Source organism: Mastigoproctus giganteus, chromosome 14 (assembly GCF_048544385.1).
Source record: "Mastigoproctus giganteus isolate SK-2022 chromosome 14, ASM4854438v1, whole genome shotgun sequence".
Classification (NCBI taxonomy): domain Eukaryota; kingdom Metazoa; phylum Arthropoda; class Arachnida; order Uropygi; family Thelyphonidae; genus Mastigoproctus; species Mastigoproctus giganteus.
Window position 1 is genome coordinate 109,696,934 of NC_143588.1, and position 25,706 is coordinate 109,722,639.

Below are 25,706 nucleotides of genomic sequence, written 5' to 3' on the forward strand. Positions count from 1 at the left end.
CAGTACAAGGTGTAAAGGTCCCATGTTCATAGAGGCGACAATGGATACCTTCAAACGTTTCCCTGTCTGGACATCTTCGTTCTGGGAACCTTTCGTGGTACAAACGACGAGCCTCCAGAGCATTGCCATCCACCAAACCGTACATAAAAGTGCATATCCGCTTGCTCCTGATTTCAGTACGTGCTTGGAATGGAAAACCATCAGATTCTGTCAGTACCTTGTGATGAAGGAAATCACCTGGGGGAGACAAGACATTCCGGTTAATAACTCAGGAACCAAGAATTTCCAGAACTATGTTGATATAAAATATTTTTATTGTCTACATATGAGGAATTCATTCCTGAAGTTATGCCTTGTATTTTTGAGACACCCTGTATATAAAAATGTATACATATTTTTTTCTTCTTAAAAACACAACCATAATATAAAAAGTAGCAGAAGAATGAAAATGCATCCAAGTTGACTCGAAAGCACCGAATTACGAAGCAGAATAAAGCAAAGCATACGTGCAACAGACTTGATATCTACTGCCACAGCATATTTGCACCTCTGGCCTTAAGGAAATTTCAGAAATTTTTGCTGTAGGAAGCATGAACTAAGGGTTAGAGGGATTACGGTTCAGCAATTGAGTAGTACTGAGAAGTATTAATACATACTGAGAAGTCACACTAGCCAGCTGGTTTCTGTGTGTCCATAGTCAGTGAGCAAATTAAGCTATTATCCACAAGGACAATAAGTATAAAAGCCACCTGCATCATGTGTGAAACCACCCTAAAAAATAAAGTGGCAATAGGGTTCATTCATATCTCAGACTTCATTCAAGTAGTAAGGTCTCTACACCTATAGTACTGAAAAAAGTAATTTTAACAGCACATCCTTTTTTTTGGCTTTCATGTACACAAAAACTAATCTTATTTAAAAATTTCGGCCCATAGTTTGCGCACCACTGAGCTAAGTGATGCCAGTAGTTGTAAAGAATAACCAAGGAATATTATTCCAAAATTTTATTACCAAGCAATGGATATTTATTGTCCAGTATCAATTTTATGCAACGACTTAACATCGAGTCGCTGAACTTATGGACAGTAGAGAAGCAATAAAAATTTTTAGGCAATGTGGCATCTACAAGACAATTAGTCTGAAAGAGGTTTATGCTTGAGCATAGCACTTCCATCATTTTTACTATCCAGGTACAAGACAATTATATGAAATATCTAGTTTAGCAAAACTGACAGAAACAAACTTACGATATTCAAGTTCGCGTCTAACTTGCCACACGTAACGACAAATATTGGTAAAGAAAAAACTGAAGAATAAAATAACGAACCATGCAAGGGAAGTAATCACTTAATCGATTATACTCTCAAAACAGGATGGTCAACTCGTTATCATGAACTGGAACCAAACCATATAATTTTTTTTTTTCTCTCAGAATTTCTGGTGATATATATACTGTATATGCAAACCCTGGCTAAAATTCAAACAAAATTTACAATAGCTCTGTTCACAGAGTAGTATTATTCGATGGTTCTGTACTGAACATGTGTGAGATAATCCGCCCCCTGCCAGTCTGCCCAAACAACAGGAAATCTCATTGCGTAAAAAAAATAATTATTTCTAAGATTAAATGCGCAAGGCATAATGGCGCCTGCGCAGCCAGGTGGGCAGGAGCAGCAGTGCGTAGCACATGCTTCTTGATTAAACCGGGGTTCGAGCCCATTACCACCAAATACGGAGAATGCGGAAAGGTCAGGGAATGACTACCGCATATACCCGGAGCAATATGGCCTTAGTTGCTAATGCTCCCAAAAACCAAATAACAATAATAGCAAGGCATAATATATTATGGGTTGAAATCAACTATATAATGTTGGTGTAAATACACCATAGTTTAATTACATAAGTAGTGTAAAGGCATCGTTTGATTTTATCTCATATTGTGGCTACCTTCACAACGAGATACCAGGTATTGCACTACTTCGAACAAGCAGAGCTTCTCTAATAGAGGAGACTACTGTTATTTATTCTCAGTAGGCACTACCACCACCCAGACGGCACCGTTTCGGAGCTTGTTGGTTCACTCATCGCTGGGCGAGCAGGTACTCTGGTAATGCACACATGCCATCACGGTTGCCAAGTTAATTCCACAATATGAGAGATGCTAAATGGTGTAGGTAATAATAATATTTTGAAGACTAAATGCGTAGGGTATAATCTTCGCAACCGTGATAGCAAGTTTATATTACCTGGGTTTCTGCCCGCCCAGCGATGAGCGAGCCAACAAGCTCCGAAACGGCGTTGGCAGAATGGGTAGTGGTGCCCACTGAGAATACATAAATAACAGTAGTCTCTTCAATTAGAGAAGCGCTGTTTATTCGAAGTAGTGCAATACCTGGTACCTCGTTGTGAAGGTAGCCACAATATGAGATAAAATCACACGATGCCTTTACACTACTTATGTAATTAAACTTAAGGGTAAACTATGGTGTATTTACAAAAACATTACATAGTAAAAAAAATTATGGAAATCCTAGTCTTGAAACTTTATTAGACATGTTGGACAAACAACTTGTTTAGTCGAGACCAGCTAATTCTCCAACCGCGGATACCCAAAATAGCTCATAAACGGTGCCTTAAATATTGCCGAAAGAAACAGTAAAGAAAAACCAAAACGAGAAGTGTTAAAAAAGCAATGGCTATGCCTCCCATATATTGAAACGTACCAACAACCTTTGAATATATTTTCAAAGATTACGGAGTAAACTTAGCATTTGGCAGCTCCAAGAAACTATGGGCATACCTTAAAAAATTCAACTAACAAAAAAAAAAAAAAAGATTTCAAATAACAAACAAACGTAGTTTATGCAATTCCTTACACACCAGACTGCGATTGCGTATGATTCGGGATATAGGCAACACGAGAACATCGTTACATCCGAGAATCCAAAAGCACGATGTCCATTTCCACATGCAGTCTGCCAAACCCCGTGTACTTTTTCTGACAGAATCTCAGTTATCGGTTGACTCAACTACTGCTCATCTCAGTTGCCCAAATTATTGGCTGTATGATTCCTTTCGCCCCAAAGTTGGTACTTGTGCATATGTCCGTTCCGATATTCCCTGTCAGAGACTTTGTAATTTGGAACCTCCTCTTTTCGATCTTCTCTGGCTGAAAATCTCTCTACCTCATTGTGTCAAATTCATCTGTTGTCTCTACCGTTCTCCCAACTGCACTATTCACTTGGATCTCTTTGACTTCCTCTCTTTGCAACTTGACTTTCTCCGGTCCGATTACCTCCTAACAGTGAGATAATTTTCCTTGGTGAATTCAATGTTCAAAACTCCGGCTGGCTTCCGTTTTCTAGTCACACCGACCCAGCTGGTCGAGATGCTTAGGCTTTTGCAATTACTAATGACCTTGCACAGATTGTTCATTTACCTGCAAGAATACCGGACAATCCTAACCATACAGCTAACACGCTTGATCTTTTTCTCGCAAACAACAGTTCTAAGTACACGGTCGAAGTGAGTGATCCTTAGACACCTTAGATCACAATTTGGTGATTGTCTCTTCTCTAATGGAGCCTTTATCTCATGGCTATTCCCAACCTCGTAATGTTTGGCATTACAAGAATGCAAAATGGAATGACCTGCGAGATTTCTTTTCTTCTTTTCCTTGGTTCGATTACTGTTTCAAAACTTCTGATGTCAACTTTGCTCAGATCGTGTCAGTGAAATTATTCTTGCTCTAGGGAATCCTCTATCCCACACTCCACTTTAAAACCTCGTCCTTTATCTAAACCTTGGTTTTCCAATAAATGTGCTAAGGCTGTTCAAGAGAAGAACGTTGCATATCGTAGTTGGCTTGTTTCTAATTCTTCAGTTTCATTTTATGCCTACACCAAAGCTCGCAACAATTGTAAAGCAATTATTAATCAATCCAAACTAGAGTTTGAACAGGCTAAGAGTAGAAAACTTGCTTCTTGCCCTAATGGTAGCCGAGCATTCTAGTCTCTTGCCAAAGCTATTGGCCACAACTTTTGCCCATCTCTGCTCCCATGTCTGTCCAAATCAGATGGTTCTGTTGTCACTTCAGCCAATGATAAAGCCCTACTATGGAATATTGTTCCCACATCTGGGGTGGTGCCCCCAAAACCTCTCTAAGGCTTCTTGAGTCCGTTCAGAAGAGGGCAGTTAGGTTAATTAATGATTCATCTCTAACAGTCTCTCCACTCTGTTTCATAGGCAAACTGTTTGTGCTGCATGGCTTTTCTTCAGATATTTCCACGGGCACTGTTCTTCTGAATTGGCTTTTATAATTCTCGCTCTCTCTTTCAAAACACTCCGAACACGTGACGCCACCAGCCAACATCCATTTACTGCCAACTTCAAACTCACAGAACCAACTTTTCTTCTTCCTCGTTTAGTCATTCAACTGCCGTTTTCTGGAACAACCTTCCGTCATACGTATTTCCTGAAAATTAGTCTACAGAAGTTTAAGTCCAATGTCAACAAATATCTTTCGTCTTCTCAACCTCCAACCCAAGCACGGTACTAAGTACTATAGGATCTAATACTTCTCATGTTTGGGGTTTACATGGAAAAAAAAAAAAAAAAACAGAAGCAGTTTAAAAGTAGACTCGAATAATAAAGAAAAACTATACCGGACAGAAAAAAATAGTTCCGAATTGGGAGCTCACCACTTGGACACAGGGCATTACTCATTCTTTGAAAACACCATAATAATAGACAAACAAGACACAAAATTAAAGTTAGAAACCAGTGAGACTCTAGCAATAACATCCAAAAACAGAAAAATAAAAATACATAGACCAATAATCTCCGAGGAGTGGGACCTAAAACTAATATCCTAATTCAAATAAGTTCAAATTTAATAACAAACATAACACCTTCCCCCATTCAGCACCTCTACTAATGGGGACAGGTAGTCACCACCCGGATTTCCGAGTAAAACATTTTCATATCCACTCTCCAAAAAAAACCTTGAGCTGTTCGAAATCTCTAAATTTTTAAAATTCCCAAACTATTAGTGTAATACTAGGGGGCAGGAATTTCACTTATTTTCTTCCCATCCTACTTCTCTTCCTTTCGCCTACTCAAACACCCCTACCACGCTTTTGAAATACTGCAAGAGAACGTACCCGGGCGATAAATACGGCCTTCTACACGTGTTCGCTCCCCTTCGAAAATGATATTAAAGAAAAGCTTCTTTTAGTGGGTTACGACTACACAAGTTGTCTGTCTAACAAGAAACCTCATTGTGCGATTCTCATATTTACAGTAGCACAGTCAGTGGCGGAATACCCATTAAGGCAATGAGGCACGTGTCTTGGGGCCCCAAGCTTTGGGGGCCCCCGAAGCCAAGACATTTTCCTATAGTGTTCTAAAATAGATTAATGTTTTCAGTAAACATCATAAAAATCTTGATTAATTTAAGCGAAAATTTAAGCAAAAAATTCAAAAGAACAAAATTTCATTTATTTGCCACCTAACTTTTATTTATTTTTTAATCTTTTTTTATTATTAGTATTTTTTGTGGGGCCCCAAATATAATTTGCCTAGGGGCCCAAACTATCCTTAATCCGCCACTGAGCACAGTGCTGTTGTAATTAGGAGAGAAGTAACTTTCTACAAAGGGCAATTTCTTATATTTTGGCCATATCACATATGTGTCCATGTTTTGATCTCGCTGACAAACGGAAAGACTGCATTCACACTAGCCGAAACTTTCGAAAAAGCAACATTTACTGCTGCTATAAACTTTTCACGGTTCCCCATCCTATCCCCAGAGTAAACATTTTTACACGAAATCTATCTCTCTCTCTCTCTCTCTATATATATATATATATATCTCCAAGCATAAAAAGCAAATATTAAATGTTATAATGAAAATAATAATAATTATTAAGTAGTTACATAACCAATTAATGCCATCTAGGACTATTAAACATTACATCGGTCTGTATAAATATGAATATGATATTGGTAAGAGTTTTTAAAGGTAAAAATATGATATACTAGCTTATCAGATAGACCATAACCCATGGCGGGTACCCAACGTGACCTGGAAAAAATCAATATATGCCATAACATAAGAAATAAATTATAAAAATATATAAAAATACTATTAAAATGTTAATTATGGCAATAAGATACATAGAAAGGGACTTTTTCAAGGGCTTTTCTATGTATCTTATTGCCATAATTAACATAGTGACATAGTGTTTTTTGACAAGCGGCACCGGTGCTTTCGCACAACTCCGCATTTGAATCTCTTGTGAAGTAAGACAGTACAGTACTGTCAAGGCCAGATATCATATGTTAGTGTGTGTTCATGTTTGCTTAGTGCGGGTTATGTTGTTCATCTGGCCGCTTAGCCTAGGGTCTGTGGAACACCACAGACTGCTAGTTACCGTCACTGGCACTGGGAGCCGGACCAGGTATGTGAAAAGAGAACTCTGGCTGGCCGACCCTGGGGTTAGCCTGAGCTTCCCAGGGAGGGCCGAAAAAAAAAAATAAATAAATAAAAATAAAATAAAATAAATAAATAAAAAAAATTAAATAAATAAAAATTAAAAAAAAAAAAAAAACATTTTAATAGTATTTTTATATATTTTTATAATTTATTTCTTATGTTATGGCATATATTGATTTTTTCCAGGTCACGTTGGGTACCCGCCATGGGTTATGGTCTATCTGATAAGCTAGTATATCATATTTTTACCTTTAAAAACTCTTTCCAATATCATATTCATATATATATATATATATATTTAACCCTAGGGGCTCACATCTGGTGAGTATGGGCTTGGCAAACCCAGGGTCCTGAGCTGGATATCATCATTCTTCTCTTTCTTGGTGATTCCTTTCTACTTTTCCCTCTCTCTCTCTTTCTCAGGGTAAATCGGGAATTTTTTTTTTTTTTTTTTTTGGCAGGTGCAGCATAGCATTAGCGTTAGCATTTTTTAGCATTAGTAGAGGCATTTGATGCAAGAAAGCAAGCTTATGCAGCATCAGCCAAAAAAAAAAAAAAAAAAAACCCACTTCCACTTCACCCCTCTGTTCGTTCAAAATACCTGTCCAGCTGAGCCTTAAACTTATTTAGGCTATCAACCTCCACCACAAGGGATGGCAGTCTGTTCCACCAACCAACCACCCGCTGGCTAAAGGGCAAATTTCCGCACGTCTATCCTACATCTGTCTTTCCTCAATTTGAATTTATGCCCTCTCAGGTGATTTGTCTGAGCTAGAGGAAGAATCCCATCAGCATTGAGCATGCTTAAACCATTCAAGGCTTTATACACCTCTATCAGATCACCTCGCTGGTGCCTAGTCTCCAGACACTGTAATTTGCAAAACCTAAGCCTTTCTTCGTAAGAGCACCCCTTTGTTCCATTCACTAATCTTGTTGCCCTTCTCTGTACTCGTTCCAGCAGCTCTACATCCTTCTTGAAATGAGGCCTCCAGACCTGTATACAGTACTCTAGGTGTGGCCTGACCATTGCCTTATACAATGGAATAATCACCTCCTTATCCCTGCTGGAAAAATTCCTGTATATCATTGACAATACTCCATGAGCTACTCTTGCAGCCCGTCTGCACTGCTCAGAGAACTTCATATCTGCCTGCACAATCACCCCCAAGTCCCTTTCATTCTCTACCACTGTCAGTGTAGTACCACAGAGTTGATACGTTGCTCTGGGGTTGCTGTTTCCCATGTGTAGTACTTTACATTTGTCAATGTTAAACTTCATTTGCCACCTCTCAGCCCATCTGCTCAACCTTTCCAGATCCTGTTGCAGCAGCATAGTGTCAGTAGTGTCCTTGACAACCCTGCCAACCTTTGTATCATCTGCAAACTTGGACATTAAGCTTGATATACCATCATCAATATCATTTATAAATACAGAAAACAATAATGGACCCAACACTGAGCCCTGAGGGACTCCACTAATAACATTAGTCCACGATGAGCAGTGTCCATTGATTACCACTCTCTGTCTTCTCCCCCTCAACCACCCCTTTATCCATAGCAGCAATTTGCCTCCAATGTCACACTGCTCCAATTTGTGTAGCAGTCTTCCATGTGCAACAGTATCAAAAGCCTTTCGAAGATCCAAGTATATAATATCAAAGTTATTCCCTGCATCCAGTTCTTTTGTGACTGCATCATAGTATCCAATCAAGTTGGTCAGCCAAGACTTCCCCTTAACAAAACCATGCTGTGTCTGAGCTATAACTGAAGTCTTGTCTAAATGATCCTGCAGCGCTTTTTTAACCAGTGCCTCCATTAATTTTCCTGGAACAGAAGTTAAGCTCACAGGTCTATAATTACTTGTGTCAGCCTTTGATCCTCCTTTGTGAATTGGGGTCACATTTGCACATTTCCAGTCTATGGGTACCTCCCCTGAGTCCAAGGAAGCTCTCATAATTATGGCTAAGGGTTTGCTTACTTCCTTTGCTGCCTCCTTTAATATAACTGGATAGATCCCATCCACCCCGGGTGCCTTTCTTGTGTTTATCTTCAACAGTTTCTCCTCCACTTTACTCCCAGTTATTTCAAGATTCTGTAGCTTCCTGCTAGAGTTGAATACACCTCTGGCATTCCCCTTGCTGAATAACTCCTCATGTGTGAATGTCGATGCAAAATATTCATTTAGTTTGTTAGCTACCTGGGCAGGATCATCAACAGTTGACCCATCAATATCAAGTGGACCAATCTGATTCATCCCCTTCCTTCTAGAGTTTACATAAGTAAAGAACTCTTTGCTGTTTATCTTTGCATCCCTTGCCAAGGATTTCTCGTAATCTGCCTTCGCCTGCCTAACCTCCTTTGTAACTTGGTTGCATATCAACTTGTATCTATCATAGGCTTCTGTGTCATGTGTTAATTTGTAAGTATCCTGTGCATTTTTCTTCTCTGCCATATGCCTCATTAGTTCATCTGACATCCATTTTGGCCTAAACCTTGAACAATATTTCTTAGTTGGTATGTAAAGCCTAGTAGCTTCCAAGATAAGTTCTTTGAATGCTTCCTATTTTGAATTTGCTGTTGGTAACATCATCAGTTGGTCCCACTGTATAGAATTTAAATACTGTCTCAGTCCATCGTAGTCGCCTTTACGGAAGCAATAACCCTTCCCTTTACCCCTAATGGTAGTTACCTCTTTCAGTAACTCCCACTTCAGCACACTGTGATCACTGCCACCTAGTGGTTCATTTATCTGCAGATTCTTAATGCATGAAGAATCACTGCTGATAATCAAATCAAGAGTATTACTCCCTCTAGTTGCCTCCCGAACATGCTGATGCAGAAAACAATCATCCAATAAATCCACAAAAGCCCTGCTAGTGTGTGAGTAACCAGCCCCCAAATTCCAGTCAATATCTGGGAAATTAAAATCTCCCATTATAAGACTCTCTGATTTACTGGCCCACTCTATTTCCCTGTACAGTTCCTTATTATACTCATCAGAGTCATTAGGCCTATAGCACACTCCTACTCTCAATTTTGATCCCCCAATGCTTATGTCACACCAAACTGACTCAACACTGCACTGTCCAGCGATGTCGACTGGCTTCACTTCCTTGGTTTTTATGTGCTTCTTAACTAATAGCATAACCCCTCCCCCCTTCCTATCCTGTCTATCCTTTCTGTAGAAGTTGTACTCCCCAAATTGCAGTTCTGCATCCCTGATATCTGTGTGACACCACGTCTCTGATATCCCAACAATATCTGCCTTTGATGTTTTGAGCAATACCTCAAATTCATCAAATTTATTTACTAAACTCCTAGCATTGGTGTACACGCAAGTATACCTGCACCTGTTTCTATTCTTAGCTACCCTAACACAGCCCATGTGTTTACTTGTACCGCAATGGCTCCCAGCAGTCTCTGAAATACCATGCATCTTGTTTTTCAGGCTTCTGCTCATTCTAATAGAAGCAGTGCAAGAATCTCTTTCACCTCTGCCAGTGGCTACTGTCAATCTATTTGTCTTTGTCTCCCCCCAAGCTAGCAGTTTTCCGACCCACCTAACACTGCCTCGATAGCATCAGCAAATATTCTTGCACCCTTTCTATTTAAGTGTATCCCATCCCTGTAGAAGCAATCTCTCCTGTTAACAAGTACAGTCCAGGCTGAAAAACATTCTACCCCTTGAGCCTTGCACAATCTTTCCAGGGCCGAATTGATCGACAGGGCTCTCATCATATACTCCCTCCTATCGTGTCTGGGCAGAATTGCAGACACTTTCAAATTCAACCCTAATTCTCGGCTTTTGTTCAACAGTGACCTGTACTTGTTAAGTAATTCTGCCTCATAAGCCTCAGGCTTCCTTGCACCATATGGCTATTAATTATAATAATAAATTATTTATTTTTTTTTACTATAATGCTCATTTACAATATGTTCGTGATAACGAACATTAGGTAAATCTGACGTAAGACAAATGTCAGTAGGATTGTTTTGAATGCTCTGGAATTTTTTTTTTTTTTTTTTTTTTTTTTTTGGCTGGTGCAGCATAAGCCTCAGGTTTCCTTGCACCATACGGTTAATATTAATAATAATAATAATGAAGGAGACGTCCAGCGAAGACACTTCTATTGAGTTTACTTAATCACTGGCGACTGCATTCAAACTGAACAGATTAGTTTAATTAAAACATTAAGCACTACACGAAGTCCAGCGGATATTGGCGTTTTAGTCTACTGGGAACTTCGCTGTTATCCAAAAGATTCATCGCCAGGTAATTTGGATGCACTTCTTGTCGTTGTTGGTATTTCTCACTGTAATTGCGCATTTCTTCTTTTACCCTTGGCATGTATCATTTTATTGGCGACATACTTGGACGAGTTGGTAATGGTTCTCAGCATCTTTGATTGAAAACGTTGTAGTATTTCTATGTTTGAGGTGCTGGCAATACCCCCAAAGCAGGATGCCATAGGTCCACAGGCGTTTCAGAATGACTTTGTATATAAGTAGCTTGTTAGCCAATTTGAACTTGGAATCCCTTCCAAGTAGTCAATACAACTTGCTGGCCTTTAGCCCAAGTTGGTTTCTCTTTGTCCAAATGTGCTTTCTCCAATTTAAGCGTCTGTCTAGATGGATGCCAAGGTACCTAGCAGTGTCTGCTTGCGGTATGACGTGGGCGTTTAATTTAACTGGTGGGCATGTTTCCTGTCTCATTGTAAATGTAACATGAGTAGATTTCGTCTCATTGGCTTTCATGCAGCATTTCTCTGCCAAGTTTGTATCTGTTTAAGCTGTTATTGTAACCTTTGTGTTGCAATTATTGAATTTTCAGCGGTTACAAGTTCTGCTGTGTGATCAGAAAATGTTACTACTAGGGTGTTATCGTTAACTAGGAGATCAGCGGTGTACAGGGTATACAATCCTGGCCCCAAGATACTCCGTACGAAATCTATATACACGATAATATTACGAGCTAATGAACATGCATGATTGACTTTAATTAAATTTTCTTACTTTAAATGCTCCAATTATGTTGTTGTTTGTAGAATTTTAGGAGAATCATAGGGCATCATGTATTTAGAGAATCAAGGTGGATTTTAGGAGAATCGTACTGCACCGTGCATATTATCAGTAAATTACCTGTGTTCTGAGGTGGATTTTCTATTTTCTGGACGAAAAACCCGCGTTTTCGGGAGCAAAAACCATGCTACCTTCGCCCGAAACGGATTAACTCAGCCGTATTGTGAAAAAGGACAAAAATTCCTCCCGTCATCGATAGGACTGGAATTCGGTTCTTTTGCACCCGGTTTGCAGAACGGCGATCTGCAATTACTAATATAATTATTTATGTTTATGGTGCCTATAGTACGTTCACACAGGAAAAGAAAATTCACTGAGAAAAAAACAGTACGCTGTCGTGTTATGGGTAATACACAGGGCCGGTTTTGGGCTGTTAGCCACCCGCGTGCTGAGATATTTGGCCGCTCCTATCAATGGGGATCGCGAGTAGATTCATAACCTAACCCAACTCATGGAAGCCTACTAGTATGTTTTTATGACAGTTCCATACAGTTAACAGAGGTAAAAAAATTTCATAAAAATTTTTGATATATTTATTTTCATTTTATTCAAATCAAAAATCTACAAGATACATAAAACAGAAGTAACAAAATGTACCCTTAAAGTCAGAACTGCACTCTTCTTGTTTTCTTATTTGCCAATTCATCAATAACATCTGATAATTCTAAACTTTCACAATTCCTTTTCTATAGCTAACAGTCCTAGATTTCATTCTGAATGGGCCTTTAAAGAATACAATATTATTTATTAACAATGCCACGTTCGCAATTTCATCGCTGACCACTAAATTAAAATAATATTAAATCACATTTTAATTTTATTCTTTAAAGAGCACTACCGGTCGCCCGCGTGCATGCAAGCGCTGAACACCTACCAGAACCGGCCCTAGTAATACAACTTTGGAATGTAAAACATTAATTTTTATAAAAAAAAATGTTAGCATTAGTTCAGGCTTAGTATACAAGAAAGCAAGCTTTCCACCATCAGGCAAAAAAAAAAAAAAAAAGAAAAGAAAAAACCCCTTCCCATTTCCACCAATACGGTCACTCCAAATCTTTGTCTTGTTCAGCCGTAAATTTATTTAAGCTATCAACTTCCACAAGAAAAGATGGAAGTCTGTTCCAGCAATCAACTACCCGCTGGCTAAAGACAAACTTCCGCACATATATTCTACAACTGTCTTTCCTCAGTTTCAATCTACACCCCCTCAGGTTCTTAGTCTGAGCAGGCGGAAGTATCCCGTTAGCATTGCGCCTGCTCAAACCATCCAAGGCCTTATACACCTCAATGAGATCCCCTCGCAGGTACCGAGTCTCCAGATGCTGCAACTTGCAGAACTTAAGCATTTTTTCGAAAGCGCACCCCTTTGTTCCTCTCACCAATCTCGTTGCCCTTCTCTGTATTCGTTATAGCAACTCTACATCCTTCCTAAATTGAGGCCTCCAAGACCTGTATGCAGCACTCAAGGTTTGATCTGACCATTACCTCATACAAAGGGACATCAGCTCCTTGTCTTTCCAAAATTCCTCTTTGAGATATACAGTGTGCTACCACTTTATTAGGTACACCCCTGATGTGCACACAAATGGTTTGTCACCCAACGTTGCAAGTCACATTACCACAGTTTTGGATATAAATTCAGCAGTACAACCTTTCTAGTATCAGTTAAGCGTACAAACCGTAGCAAGATTGGGGAAAAAGGAGTGATCTAACGGACTTCGAACGTACCATGGTAGTAGGTGTAAGACGTGTTAGAAAAAGCATCTCTGAAACGGCAGTTCTCCTGAACTTTTCACGCACCACAGTTTCAAGGATGTATCGAGAATGGCGCAACGAACACAAAACATCCTCTCAATGGCACTCATATGGAAGAAAATCGCTTGTTGATGAGAGAGGTCAGAGGAGGATGGCTAGAATTGTGCAAGCGAACAAATGGGCCACAAGGTCGCACATCAGGTCACAATACATCATTGGTGTGCAGAACAAAATATCGCAATGTACCACTAGTCGCACTTTGTCGCGAATGGGCTACAACAGCCGACGGGCACATCGTGTACCTTCGTTATCAATGAAGAACAAGACAGCACCCATCCTGTGGGCACAGCAACACCAGCACTGGACTATCGAGAATTGGAAAACAGTTGCTTGGTCTGACGAGTCGAAGTTCCTGGTGCATCATGTTGATGGAAGGTTCAGAATTTGGTGAAAACAACATGGACTCGTCATGTCTGACGACTACCGTATAAGGTGATGGGGCAGTGGGGTGTAGGGAAGGTTTTCTTGGCACACGTTATGTCCAGTGATACCCATAGATTCACGTCTGAATGCCACATCGTTTCTGACCAAGTACATCCGTTCATATTGACAGTTTATCCTCAGTCAGATGGTTACTTCCAGCAGGATTATGCGCCGGTGAACAAAGCCCGAATCACTATGAAATGGTTCCAGGAATATGACAATGACTTTTCTTTGCTGCAGTAGCCCACTCAGTCCCTGGATCTCAATCCTATTGAACATCTTTGGGATGAGCTGGAAAGAGGGCTGTTTGCTGCATACGTATTGAATATAGTTGTCTTAGAGAGCGAGAAAGTATAGAGTTAACAGGCAGAGGAGTCACTAGGCCATGGCCAATGTGGACTTAGGTAGTTAAAGGAAAAAAAAAAAAAAAAAACCATCGAAAATAATTATTGCATTTATAATTTATTTTAAAAATTGGGTTACTGTTATTAGCCACATCTGTGCTATTCACGCAGTGCCAATGTCACCGTCCAGTCGGTCAATAACTCGACCCAAATCAGGTAATTGACGAATTTGAATCCCGGGCCATGAACACACACAGTGCTATAGACGTGTGTGTTTACGGGCAGCTGTGCAAATGGTGGGTTACCGAAATCTGTGTTTGTGTAGATAAACACGGATTTGGGTAATGTCATTGGCTCCCACACGATGACGACCCTCGTGTTAAAATACCTTTGACACTACTGTTTATACTTCACAACCATCCAAAGGTACCACAGACCTACATGTCCCATAGCTCACGTCAATCGTAACGGCTTTATTGTAGCTACAGCTATTCTCATCTACAATTTGCATTCTAATATCACATCCCCAACGAAGGAAAGCAACTACATCTAAGTTCTGATTTCATAAATGAATAATATAGTATTTAAGTGGAGCTAGATTAGTCTACAAGCCAACAGAGTGGACCATGACCATAGTCTTAGCTTCAAAAGGTGATTCTAGAGGTTATGATTGTAAAACGTTATTTAAACAAGAGTTTGAATCTCGTTAATATGGAGCTATGACAATTTCAAGTATTGTGTGTATGTGAAGTGGCATATCATGATCACAGCTTTTTACAGTCATGCAAGATAGCGCACTAGTGAGCTAGCAAACAGTGCAGTCGGCTCGTTCTTTTTTAAGAGAAATAGCCCTTAACATGTCGTTTACATTTATTAATGAAGAATACACAGATATTCATATTCGAATGTTGACATTGAAATTATGGAAATAGCTGCTGAATTCCCGATTACCAGCATTGAGAAGCATTCCCGCATTTCGGTAACAACATCATGCAGTACAGAACAAAAGTTCGTTGGCCAATGTCTCGGACAGGGCGATACACTAAATTGACCACCACATTCATGAATATATATATTTCGTGTCAGGATTACCAGAAACAAACTCATCCGCCCATGTCTATTATGGCCGCGAATTGTGCGTGCGCTCTGGCAGGGTATGCAGGAGAAAAATCCCGAGTTTGCAGAAGAAAAACTTTGCTCTCTCTCTCTCTCCTAGTGTAAAACCGACTAGTCAGTCACAATTAAAAAAAAAAAAGTCAATATGAGTTCTAAGCGGCATTGAAGGGTGCGAATTTGAGCCTTTTAAACTCGTTGTGGGAACGCCGGTGATAATAACCACTAAGCCAACCAATTTCTATGTAATAACAGAAAGTGCGTGCAAGGTGCACAGAGACATCGAATTTGTGATTAGCATTAGTACAGGCATACGATGCAAGAAAGCAAGCTTCTTAGCATTAGTTCAGGCAGGTGCCTCCGTAGCCATGTGGGAAGGAGCAGCAGTGCGTAGCACACGCTTCTTGATTAGACCGGGGTTCGAGCCCGTCACCACCAAATACGGAGGGTGCGGAAAGGTCAGGGAATGACCACCGCATATCCCGGAGCAATATAACCTTAGTTGCTAATGCTCCTAAAAAAAAAAAAAAAAAAAAATTAGTTCAGGCATATGATGTAAGAAAGCATTAGTAGAGGCATACGATGCAAGAAAGTAAGCTTATGCATCATCAGCCAAAAAAAACCCTCCCATTCCACCCCTCCATCGTCTCAAATGCCTGTACATTTGGAACGATGCAGTTATAAACTTCCACAACTAAAGATGGAAGTTTATTCGAACAGTCAACTACCCGCTGGCTAAAGGCGAACTTCTGCACATCTGTTCTACAACTGTCTTTCGTCAATTTGAATCTATGTCCCGTCAAACCTCTGAGCAAAAGGAAGAATCCCATCAGCATTCAGCTTGATCAACCCATTCAAGGCCTTATACACTTCAATCAGATTACGTTGCAGATGCCTACTCTCCAGGCGCTACAATTTGCAGAACTTAAGCCTTTCTTGGTAAGAGCACCCCTTTGTTCCCCGCACCAATCTTGTTGCCCCTTTTTTGTACTGGAGGCTTCCAGTGAAAAAAAAAAGGATTCAACGTTGGTTTCAACATTGAACATTTAGAATTCAACGTTGGTAACATCTTCGGTTGATTACATTGTCGAGAATTTATAAACTGTCTCAGACCCCTGTAGTCACCTTTATGAAAGCAAAAGCCCTTCCCTTTACCCTTGGTGGTAGTTACATCTTTAAGTAATTTCCATATCAGTACATTGTGGTCACTCTCACCCAGTGGTTCCTTTATCTGCAAATTCTTAATGCATGCATAATCACGATCAAGAGTATTACTCCCTCTGGTTGCCTCTCGAACATGCTGCTGTAGAAAATAGTCATCCAATAAATCCAGAGAAGTCTTGATAGTGTGCGAGTGACCAGTCCACAATTTCCAGTCAATATCTGGAAAGTTAAAATCCCACATTATCAGACATTCTGATTTGTTGGCCAACTATTTCTCTGCATAATTGCTCATATAACACACACCCATTCTGATTTTTTTCTTTCCCAGTGTTATTGTCACACCAGACTCAACATTGCATTGTCCACCAATTTCAATTGGATGTACTTCCTTAGATTTCATGTTTCTTAACTAACAGCATAACCCCCCTCCCTTCCTGTCCTGTCTATCTTTCTGTATACATTGTACTCCCCAAATTCCAATTCTCTGGTGAGTATGGGCTTGGCACACCCAGGGTCCTGTGCTGGATATCTTCATTCTTCTCTTTCTTGGTGATTCCTTTCCCTTCTCTCAGGATAACTCGGGATATTTTTTTTTTTTTTTTTTGCAGGCGCAGCATAGGCCTCAGGCTTCCTTGCACCATATAGCTAATAATAATATCTGTGACACCATGTCCCTGAAACCCAACAATATTTGTCTTTAATTTCTTGAATAGCATTTCAAGTTCATCAAATTTATTAACTATACTTCTAGCATTGGTGTACATGCAAGTATACATGCACCTGTTCCTACTCTTAGTTACCCTAACACAGCCCATGGATTTATTTGCTCCACTCTGACTCCTGGAAATATCCATGCCTTGCTTTTCATGCTGCTGCTCATTCCAGTAGAAGTAATGCAAGAATCACTTTTGTCTCGGCCTGCAGCCACTCTTCAACTTTTAATCTGTTTATCCCCCAAGCTAGCAGTTTTCCGACCCACCTAACACTGCCTCGATACTATCAGCAAATATTCTTGCACCCTTTCAAATTAAGTGTACCCTATCCTTCCAGAAGCAGCCACTTTATTAGGTACACCTCTGCTGTGCACACAAATGGTTTGTTCCACAACGTTGCAAGTCACACAACCACAGCTGTGGATATAAGTGCAGCAGAACAACCTTTCTACTATCAGTTAAGTACAAACCGTAGCAAGAATGGGGAAAAGGAGTGATCTAACGGACTTCGAACGTGTCATGGTAATAGGCACAAGACGGGCTGGACAAAGCATCTCTGAAACAGCAGTTCTCCTGAACTTCTCACATATCAGTTTAAGGGTGTATCGAGAATGGTTCAACGAATAGAAAACATCCTCTCAGCGGCACTCCTGTGAAAGACAATCGCTTGTTGATGAGAAAGGTCAGAAGAGTATGGCTAGAATTGTGCAAACAGACGGGCCACAATGTGTCACTCATCATGTCAGAATACAACCTTGGTGCCCAAGACAAAATATCCTAAGGGACCACTAGTCGCACTTTGCTGCGAATGGGATACAACAGCTGATGGCCACATCGTGTACCTTTGTTATCAATGAAGAACAAGCCCACACGCCTCTTACACAGCAACACCAGCACTGGACTTTTGATTGGAAAACAGTTGCCTGGTGTGACGAGTCGAAGTTCCTGGTGCATGTTGATGGACCGCTCAGAATTTGGCGAAAACTACATGAATCCCTGGACCGTCGTGGCTGACAACTGCTGTGCAAGGTGGTGGGGACAGTGTTATGGTGTGGGGATTTTCTTGGCACATGTTGGGCCCATTGAACCCAGAATCACGTCAGAATGGCACATCGTTGCTGACCAAGTGCATCCGTTCACGTTGACAGTTTATCCTGTCAGGTGGTTACTTCCAGCAGGATAATGCGCCGGTGCACAACGCCCAAATCACTACGCAATGGTTCCAGGAACATGACAATGACTTTTCTTTGCTGCAGTGGACCGCTCAGTCCACGGATCTCAATCGTATTGAACATCTTTGGGATGAGCTGGAAAGGGCTGTTTGCTGCAGGCCTACACCTCCGTCAAATCTCAAAGAACTGCGTGATACACTCATGTCTGCATGGTACTCCATTCCTGCACATTTTCAGCATCTTGTTCAATCCATGCCTAGACGAATTCAGGCTGTTTTGAAGGCTAAAGGAGGTTCAACATGCTACTAGGTTGTTGTACCTAATAAAGTTGCAGCATAGTGTATATTCCAATGCAGTTATAACACTATATACACTGAATTATGACCACCCCTATGAAAACTGAATGCGACCCGTTTACGAAAGTTATGAGAATGCGCAGTCAGTCGATGTACATAGCATTAGCATTAGTTGAAGCATATGATGGAAGAAAGCAAGCTTATACAGCATCAGCCAAGAAAAAAAAAAACTTCCCATTTCTCCCATCTTGTCACTAACTCAAAATGTTTGTCTAGTTGAGCCTTAAATTTATTTAAGTTATCAACTTCCATAACAGCTGGAAGTTTGTTCCAGCAATCAACTATTCACTGGCTAAAGGCAAACTTCCACACATCTATTCTACAACTGTCTTTCCTCAATTTGAATCTATGACCCCCTCAGCTTCTTAATCTGAGTAAGTTGAAGAATCCCATCAACATTGAGCCTGCTCAAACCATTTGCAGCCTTATACACCTTAATTAGATCACCTCGCAGGTGCCTAGTCTCCAGATACTGCAACTTGCAGAACTTAAGCCTATCTTGGTAAGAGCACCCCTTTGTTCCTCTCATTAGTCTTGTTTTCCTATCTCTGTACTCGTTCTAGCAACTCTACATCCTTCCTAAAATGAGGCCTCAAGACCTGTATGCAGCACTCAAGGTGTGCCTGACCATTGCCTTATACAAAGAGATAATCACCTTCTTGTCTCTGCTAGCAAAATTCCTATATACCATTGACAAGACTCCATGACTTGCTCTGGAAGCCCATTTGCACTGCTCAGAGAACTTCATATCTGATTGCACAATTACTCCTAGGTCTTTTTCATTCTCCACTTCCCTGAGTGTAATGCCACACAGTTGGTATGTTTCTCTTGGGTTACTGCTACCCGTATGCAGTACTTTGCATTTGTGCGTGTTGTATTTGCATTTGTATAAATAATAAAGCTATGTATTTTTTTCATAGTGTTATTCATTTTTTTTTGTTTTCTCAGTATTGCACCTTTCCACTAAATGAAGTATGTTAGTGGCAGATTTAAGCACAAGTAATGAAAATGATGCCTGGATCACTGCACTAGGTAAAAATGCAGATCATATAAAGACAACTAAATTTATATTAATAAAATTGTGCTTTCCAGTAATAAAAAATTATTAACATCACAGTGATATATTATTGTGCAGTAATACTGCACAGGGCATATATAAATAACATAAGTTAATTCTACTATTTTTCTCTAAAAGCTGAAAAAAAAAAAAAAAGCCTTACATTACTAACCTGTCTAGAGATTTGTGCATGCTAAAGACATTGTTCATTACTATGTAATTGGAAAATTTAAAGCACAGGGCATAGTATAGATAAGGTGTCAGTGGTTTAGTAGGTAGAAAATTCCGAGAATGATGGGTAAAAGGATTTATCAGACTTTGATAAAGGACAGATTTTAGGTGCTCGACGAGCTGATGCCTCAATTTCCCAAATGGCTGAACTGGTGGGGTGTTTGAGAACTGTAATTAAAGTGTACTAGGATTGGTGTCAAAATGGTCAAACGACCCGTCGGCAAAATTGCAAAGGTCAGCGAAAGGTTAATGTTAGACGTGAGCAATGGGTCCAATGACCTGTACAAGCGAACAGGTGCAGCACTGTTGAAGAGATGATTACCCAATACAACATGGGCCAACCCAGAATATCTGTCATGACCATGCGTCGCATGCATCGGCTATACCAGCAGACAATCCCTACGGCACCCTCTCCTAACTAGGGTTCATTGGCATAAGACTTGGCTGGTGCAAAGGGCATGCAAGTTCGGCATTAGAAGACTGGGGGGGTGTGGTTGGATGAGTCACGTTATTTACTCCACACCATGGATGGTTGTGTACGGATTTGCAATTGACACGAGGCTTTTGATTCATCGTGCATGGCATCAAAAGTGCAGGCCAGTGGAGGCGGTTGTTTCTCTGGACCCCTGGTGCATGTGGAACAACGTATCAGTGGTCTGTGCTATAGTGAACTGCGTGCTGACTGTGTACACCCCTTTATGTTACTTTTTTCCGAATGACGATGGTGTCTTTTGATGACAATGCACCAAGCAATTGGGCACTTGTGCAGGAATGGTTTCAGGAACACAGTTCTGACTTCCAGCATATCGATTAGCCTCCGAACTTCACTGATATCAATCCCAAGGAACACTTGTGGTACACTATGGAAAGGCATATCAAGCATCTGGATACACTAATCACCTCCATACCTGCATTGCTGGGTACATTACACACAGCTTGGTTGGCCATACCTCCCGAACGCTTTCGACCATCTTGTAGAATCAATGTCACATCGAATAGCTGCTGTACTGAGGGCAAAAGGAGGACCTACAATGTATTAGGTAAGTGGTCATAATTCAGTGGTCACTAGGTGTATATTTCAGTATCAAATATTATCTCCTATCAAGTTATATGTATTAATTTATAATGTCATGTTTGTAAAATCTAAGTCATTATATATATTTAGTTAAAGAAGTACTTTAATTGACAATGAAATTTAATAAGATTAATAAATTTTACTAAGTAATTGGTACTACGCTAAACTAACAGTTTTCTAATACAGTGCTGCTACGTGTTTTGCTATCTAGTTTTATGTTAAACCTTACAATATCTAGTTCATGTTGTAAACTACCAAGGAGCTTGACTAAAAAAAAGAAACCAAATGATATTAGGGTCTCCTGTAAATGATTACATCTACCCACATTTATTTATTTAGGCGCCTCCGTAGCCAGGTGGGAAGGAGCAGCAGTGCGTAGCACACGCTTCTTGATTAGACCGGGGTTCGAGCCCGTCACCACCAAATACGGAGGATGCGGAAAGGTTAAGGAATGACCACCGCATATCCTGGAGCAATATGGCCTTAGTTGCTAATGCTCCTAAAAAAAAAAAAAAAAAAAAAACCCAACCAAAACCACATTTATTTTGTCTGTAAATTGCATGTGTTCTCTAGTCGATTTGGCTATTTGCTGGAAAAAAACCAAAAAAAAAAAAAAAACCACAAGTTTCTGGGGGGGGGGGGGTACTCGCGTCATCGACGGGATGTAAACTCGGGCCTTTTCCACGTGGTGGGGGGGGGGAGGACGGTGACGATCCACTGTGCTGCATGCCCAGACAGGAGCTTGACTAGGTCTATAAGCTACTTATAGAAAATAAAATTAATATAACAATTAAGTCAATAAAACAGCTAAATATAATTAAAAACTTAGCATTTACCTGAGCTGCACAATCTTGTCCAACCCGTGGACAAGATTGTGCACGGAGCTACTCTCGTTCCCACTCAATATCTACTGAAATCACTTCAAATGGTTGCTTTGGATCAAAGTGCAGCTGCAACAGAGCTTTTATATTAAATGTCTGTCTCTGATATGGCACTCATTACAGGTTTCACAATACTGTTTTAATTCCCTATCCATACCCTTACACAGATAGTGCTCCCTAAATCTTTCGTTTTGTGATTACGTAAGCGGCCGGCTAACTTGTTCGAATGGTTTCCAATACCTGATGCTTAATCTTGGAAGTCACCATAATTCTTTTCATGTAGGTACATCTTCACCTGTTCCATATTTTCCAAACTACGATACCTTTGGAGTTTCATACATAGCTTTCAATCCTTATCCCTGCATTCCTATTCACTCAAGTTCCTTATTCTTTTTAGTGTGGGGTTCTTCTTAGAAAGTGCTGTCATCCCTAGTGGTCAGTACAGAATCTGCTCTCCTCAAATATTGTTACAGTATCATTATCCCTAAGCTCATCCTCTGTATAGTATGTGGGCGAGCTGAAGTAATCAGCTACTTCAGCTGGGCCACAAACCATGGGGTTTGAACAGACGTAATGGCAAAGATGATATCCCGAGCGGGGATATGAAACAACGTAATTGTGGACCAGATGACGTCACACAAAAATTTATTACTAGCCTGTCTTACGTTTCTGTTTGGTGGTGTTTTTATTTTTTTTCTCCCCAGAAGCATTTGCCATTGGTGGCATTTTCAGAAATTTAATTTTATTCTTGTGCTGGTTTCAAACTTGGGTCAGTGTGCTTGGTGGGTGGCAACATATCCCCAGGTATTGGAAGGTTAGTTGTTGGTTAGTTGAATGTATTGAAGATGCTCCCATTCCAAAAATAAGTTTGGAACGGGAGCATCTGGGACAGACAGTTCATGGCTGTTGGTTAGAAAGGTCCACAGCCACAAGATCACATCTGCTTCACAGATGTGACCTTACCATGTCATGCATTTTCCCAAGGATCTTTATGCAGGATGAAAAGACTTGTGCCTTGAAGGCCTGTTAATAGCAGAATGCAAACCAACACCATCATGTTTTTGACATTTCCCAAGGATGAAAAACTGAAAAGATTTGTGAACATAGAATTTCCATGCAAACAATTAGTGTTGGTTTGGGATGAAAAGCAGAAAAAATCTGACTTGTGCAAATCCTTCCCAAAAATAAAGTGTATATCAGCAAAAATAAGTGTTTTCTGAAAACTACTTTTTAATTTCCAATATTGGTGGTTCCATCTGTTGGTAGTAGTTGAAACCTGAAAAATCCAAGTTGGTTAGAAAAAAAATCCTACCAACGAATAAAGTGCATATCAGCAAATAAGATCATTTTCTCAAATAGTTAAAAAGTTACCAGTTTGAAAATTAGACTCTTTAAAACCAGTTAGTTTTGTTAGCATTAACTTCTCAGCATTTAAAGTTTAAAAGTTCTTATCCTTAAAATAAACAAACAATTTAAGGCCACTAAAAATTTCCAATGTGAAAGTTTTGAAAATCAGGCTAAGCTTATTTTTGTCTCCATGTTTAAAACCAATTAAGTTTTGTCAGAAGTTCGTCCTTTGCAGACAAGTCATTTCATTGAATGTTTAACTTTCTCAAAAAAAAAAAAAAAAAAGCTATGTACCCATTAAAGTAATCAAGAAAAACTGATCTAATGAAGAAGACATGGGAAAAACAGTACAGCATATTTATTAATGGGTATGAAGGTCATTCTCTTGTTTGCACCAATTCTTTGAGTAAAAAATGAATTTTCCTTCCTTCATGCACCACCCATGGTTCACAGGTGGGGTCAAACGAAATTCAATAAAAAACAATCAAAAGAAAACAATAAAACAGCTCTCTAACCTTAATTCCGGGCAATTAGGGTCACATAGGGATTGATGTCATGCATGCTTCCTAGCCTTGTAGTTGGAGCACACAGTTCATTCAGCCTTATTGGGCCAATCAGAAATACATAGCCTTTGCAAAGAGCAATCATTTCAAGTTGGAGAAGCTCGTGTACAAGTCTTGGAAATATCTAAGACTATGCAAAGTGCCTGAATTTATGAGTGGTCCTGCCAGCTAATAGGCATGGAACACTGCTAATGATTTGGTAAAGTCTGGGTGCCAACCACAATACCAATGGGCATAGTGTTGGCAAAAGGGAGAATACCAATGGCATTGAGCTTGCTCAAACCACTCAAGGCCCTATACGCCTCAATGAGATCCCTTCTCAGATATTGCAATCTGCAGAGCTTCAGCCTCTTTGTATGAGCAACCTTTTGTTCCATTCACCAAACATGTTGCCCTTCTATGTACTCGTTCCAGCAGCTCTACATCCTTCCTAAAATGAGGCCTCCAGACCTGTATACAGTAATCAAGGTGTTGCCAGACCATTGCCTTATACAAGATGATAATCACCTCCTTATCCCTGTTAGAAAAAATCCTGTATATCATTGACAAGACACCATGAGCTACTCTTCCAGCCTGTCTGCAGTGCTCAGAAAACTTCATATCTGAATGCACAATTACCCCCAGGTCTTTTTCATTCTGCACTACCCTGAATGTAGTACCACACAGTTGATATGCCAATCTGGGGTTACTGCTACCCATATAGAGTATTTCACATTTGTCAATGTTAACATTCAGTCGCCACCTCTCAGTCTATCTGCTCAATTTTTCTAGATCCTGTTGCAGTAGCATACTGTCATTAATAACCTTACCAGCCTTCGTATTGTCTGCAAATTTTCACATTAAACCTGATACAGCTTCATCAATATCATTAAAAAATACAGAAAACAACAATAGGCCCAACACCAAACCTTGGGAACTCCACTAATAATATCATTTCATGAAGAGCAGTGCCCATTGATTACCACTGTGTTCTCCCACTAAACCATCCCTTTATCCATAGCAGCAATTTCTCGCTAATACCACTTTCCAATTTGTACAGTAGTCTTCCATGCGCAACAGTATCAAAAGCTTTCCTAAAATCCAAGTATACATCAATTATTTTTTGCATCTAGTTCCTTTGTGAAGGCATCATAATATTCAATCAAATCGGTCAGCCAAGGCTTTCCCTTAACAAAACCATGCTGCCTGAACTATAACTACAATCTTGTCTAGATGGTCCTGCATTACTTCTTTAACCAGAAACTCCATTAATTTTCCCAGAACAGAAGTTGAACTAACAGGACTGTAATTACTTGTAGTAAATCCCACATCAGCACACAGATCACTGTCACTCAGTGGTTCCTTTATTTGCAGATTCTTAATGCATGAAGAATCACTGCTTAAGTTTTGATCCTCCTTTGCAAACTGGGGACACATTTTCACATCTCCAGTCCATGAGGATGGATTGGAGGTGATGAGTCCTCCATTGAGTCCAAATCTCTCATAATTATGACTAAGTGTCTTCTTACTTCCTTTGCCACCTCCTTTAATATAATTGGAGAGATTTTTTTTTTTTTTTTTTTTTTTGATTTGGTAGTTATTGGCGCATCGGCTTCTGTGGCCATATTGCACCTCCCAAGGTTTTTGCAGTACTTTGATCCAAGCCCGAGGCGGGAATCGAACCCGCGACCTTTGGGTTGCCGGGCAGGTACTTTACCCACTCGGCTAGCCCGGTCGGCTAATTGGAGAGATCCCATCCAACCAGGCGCATTTCTTATGTTTAACTTCAACAATTTCTCCTCCACTTTGCTGTCATTTCAAAATCATTTAGCTCCGTGCCATTGTTTGATAAACCTCCAGCATTCCCTTCCATGAATGTCGATGCAAAATACTCATTG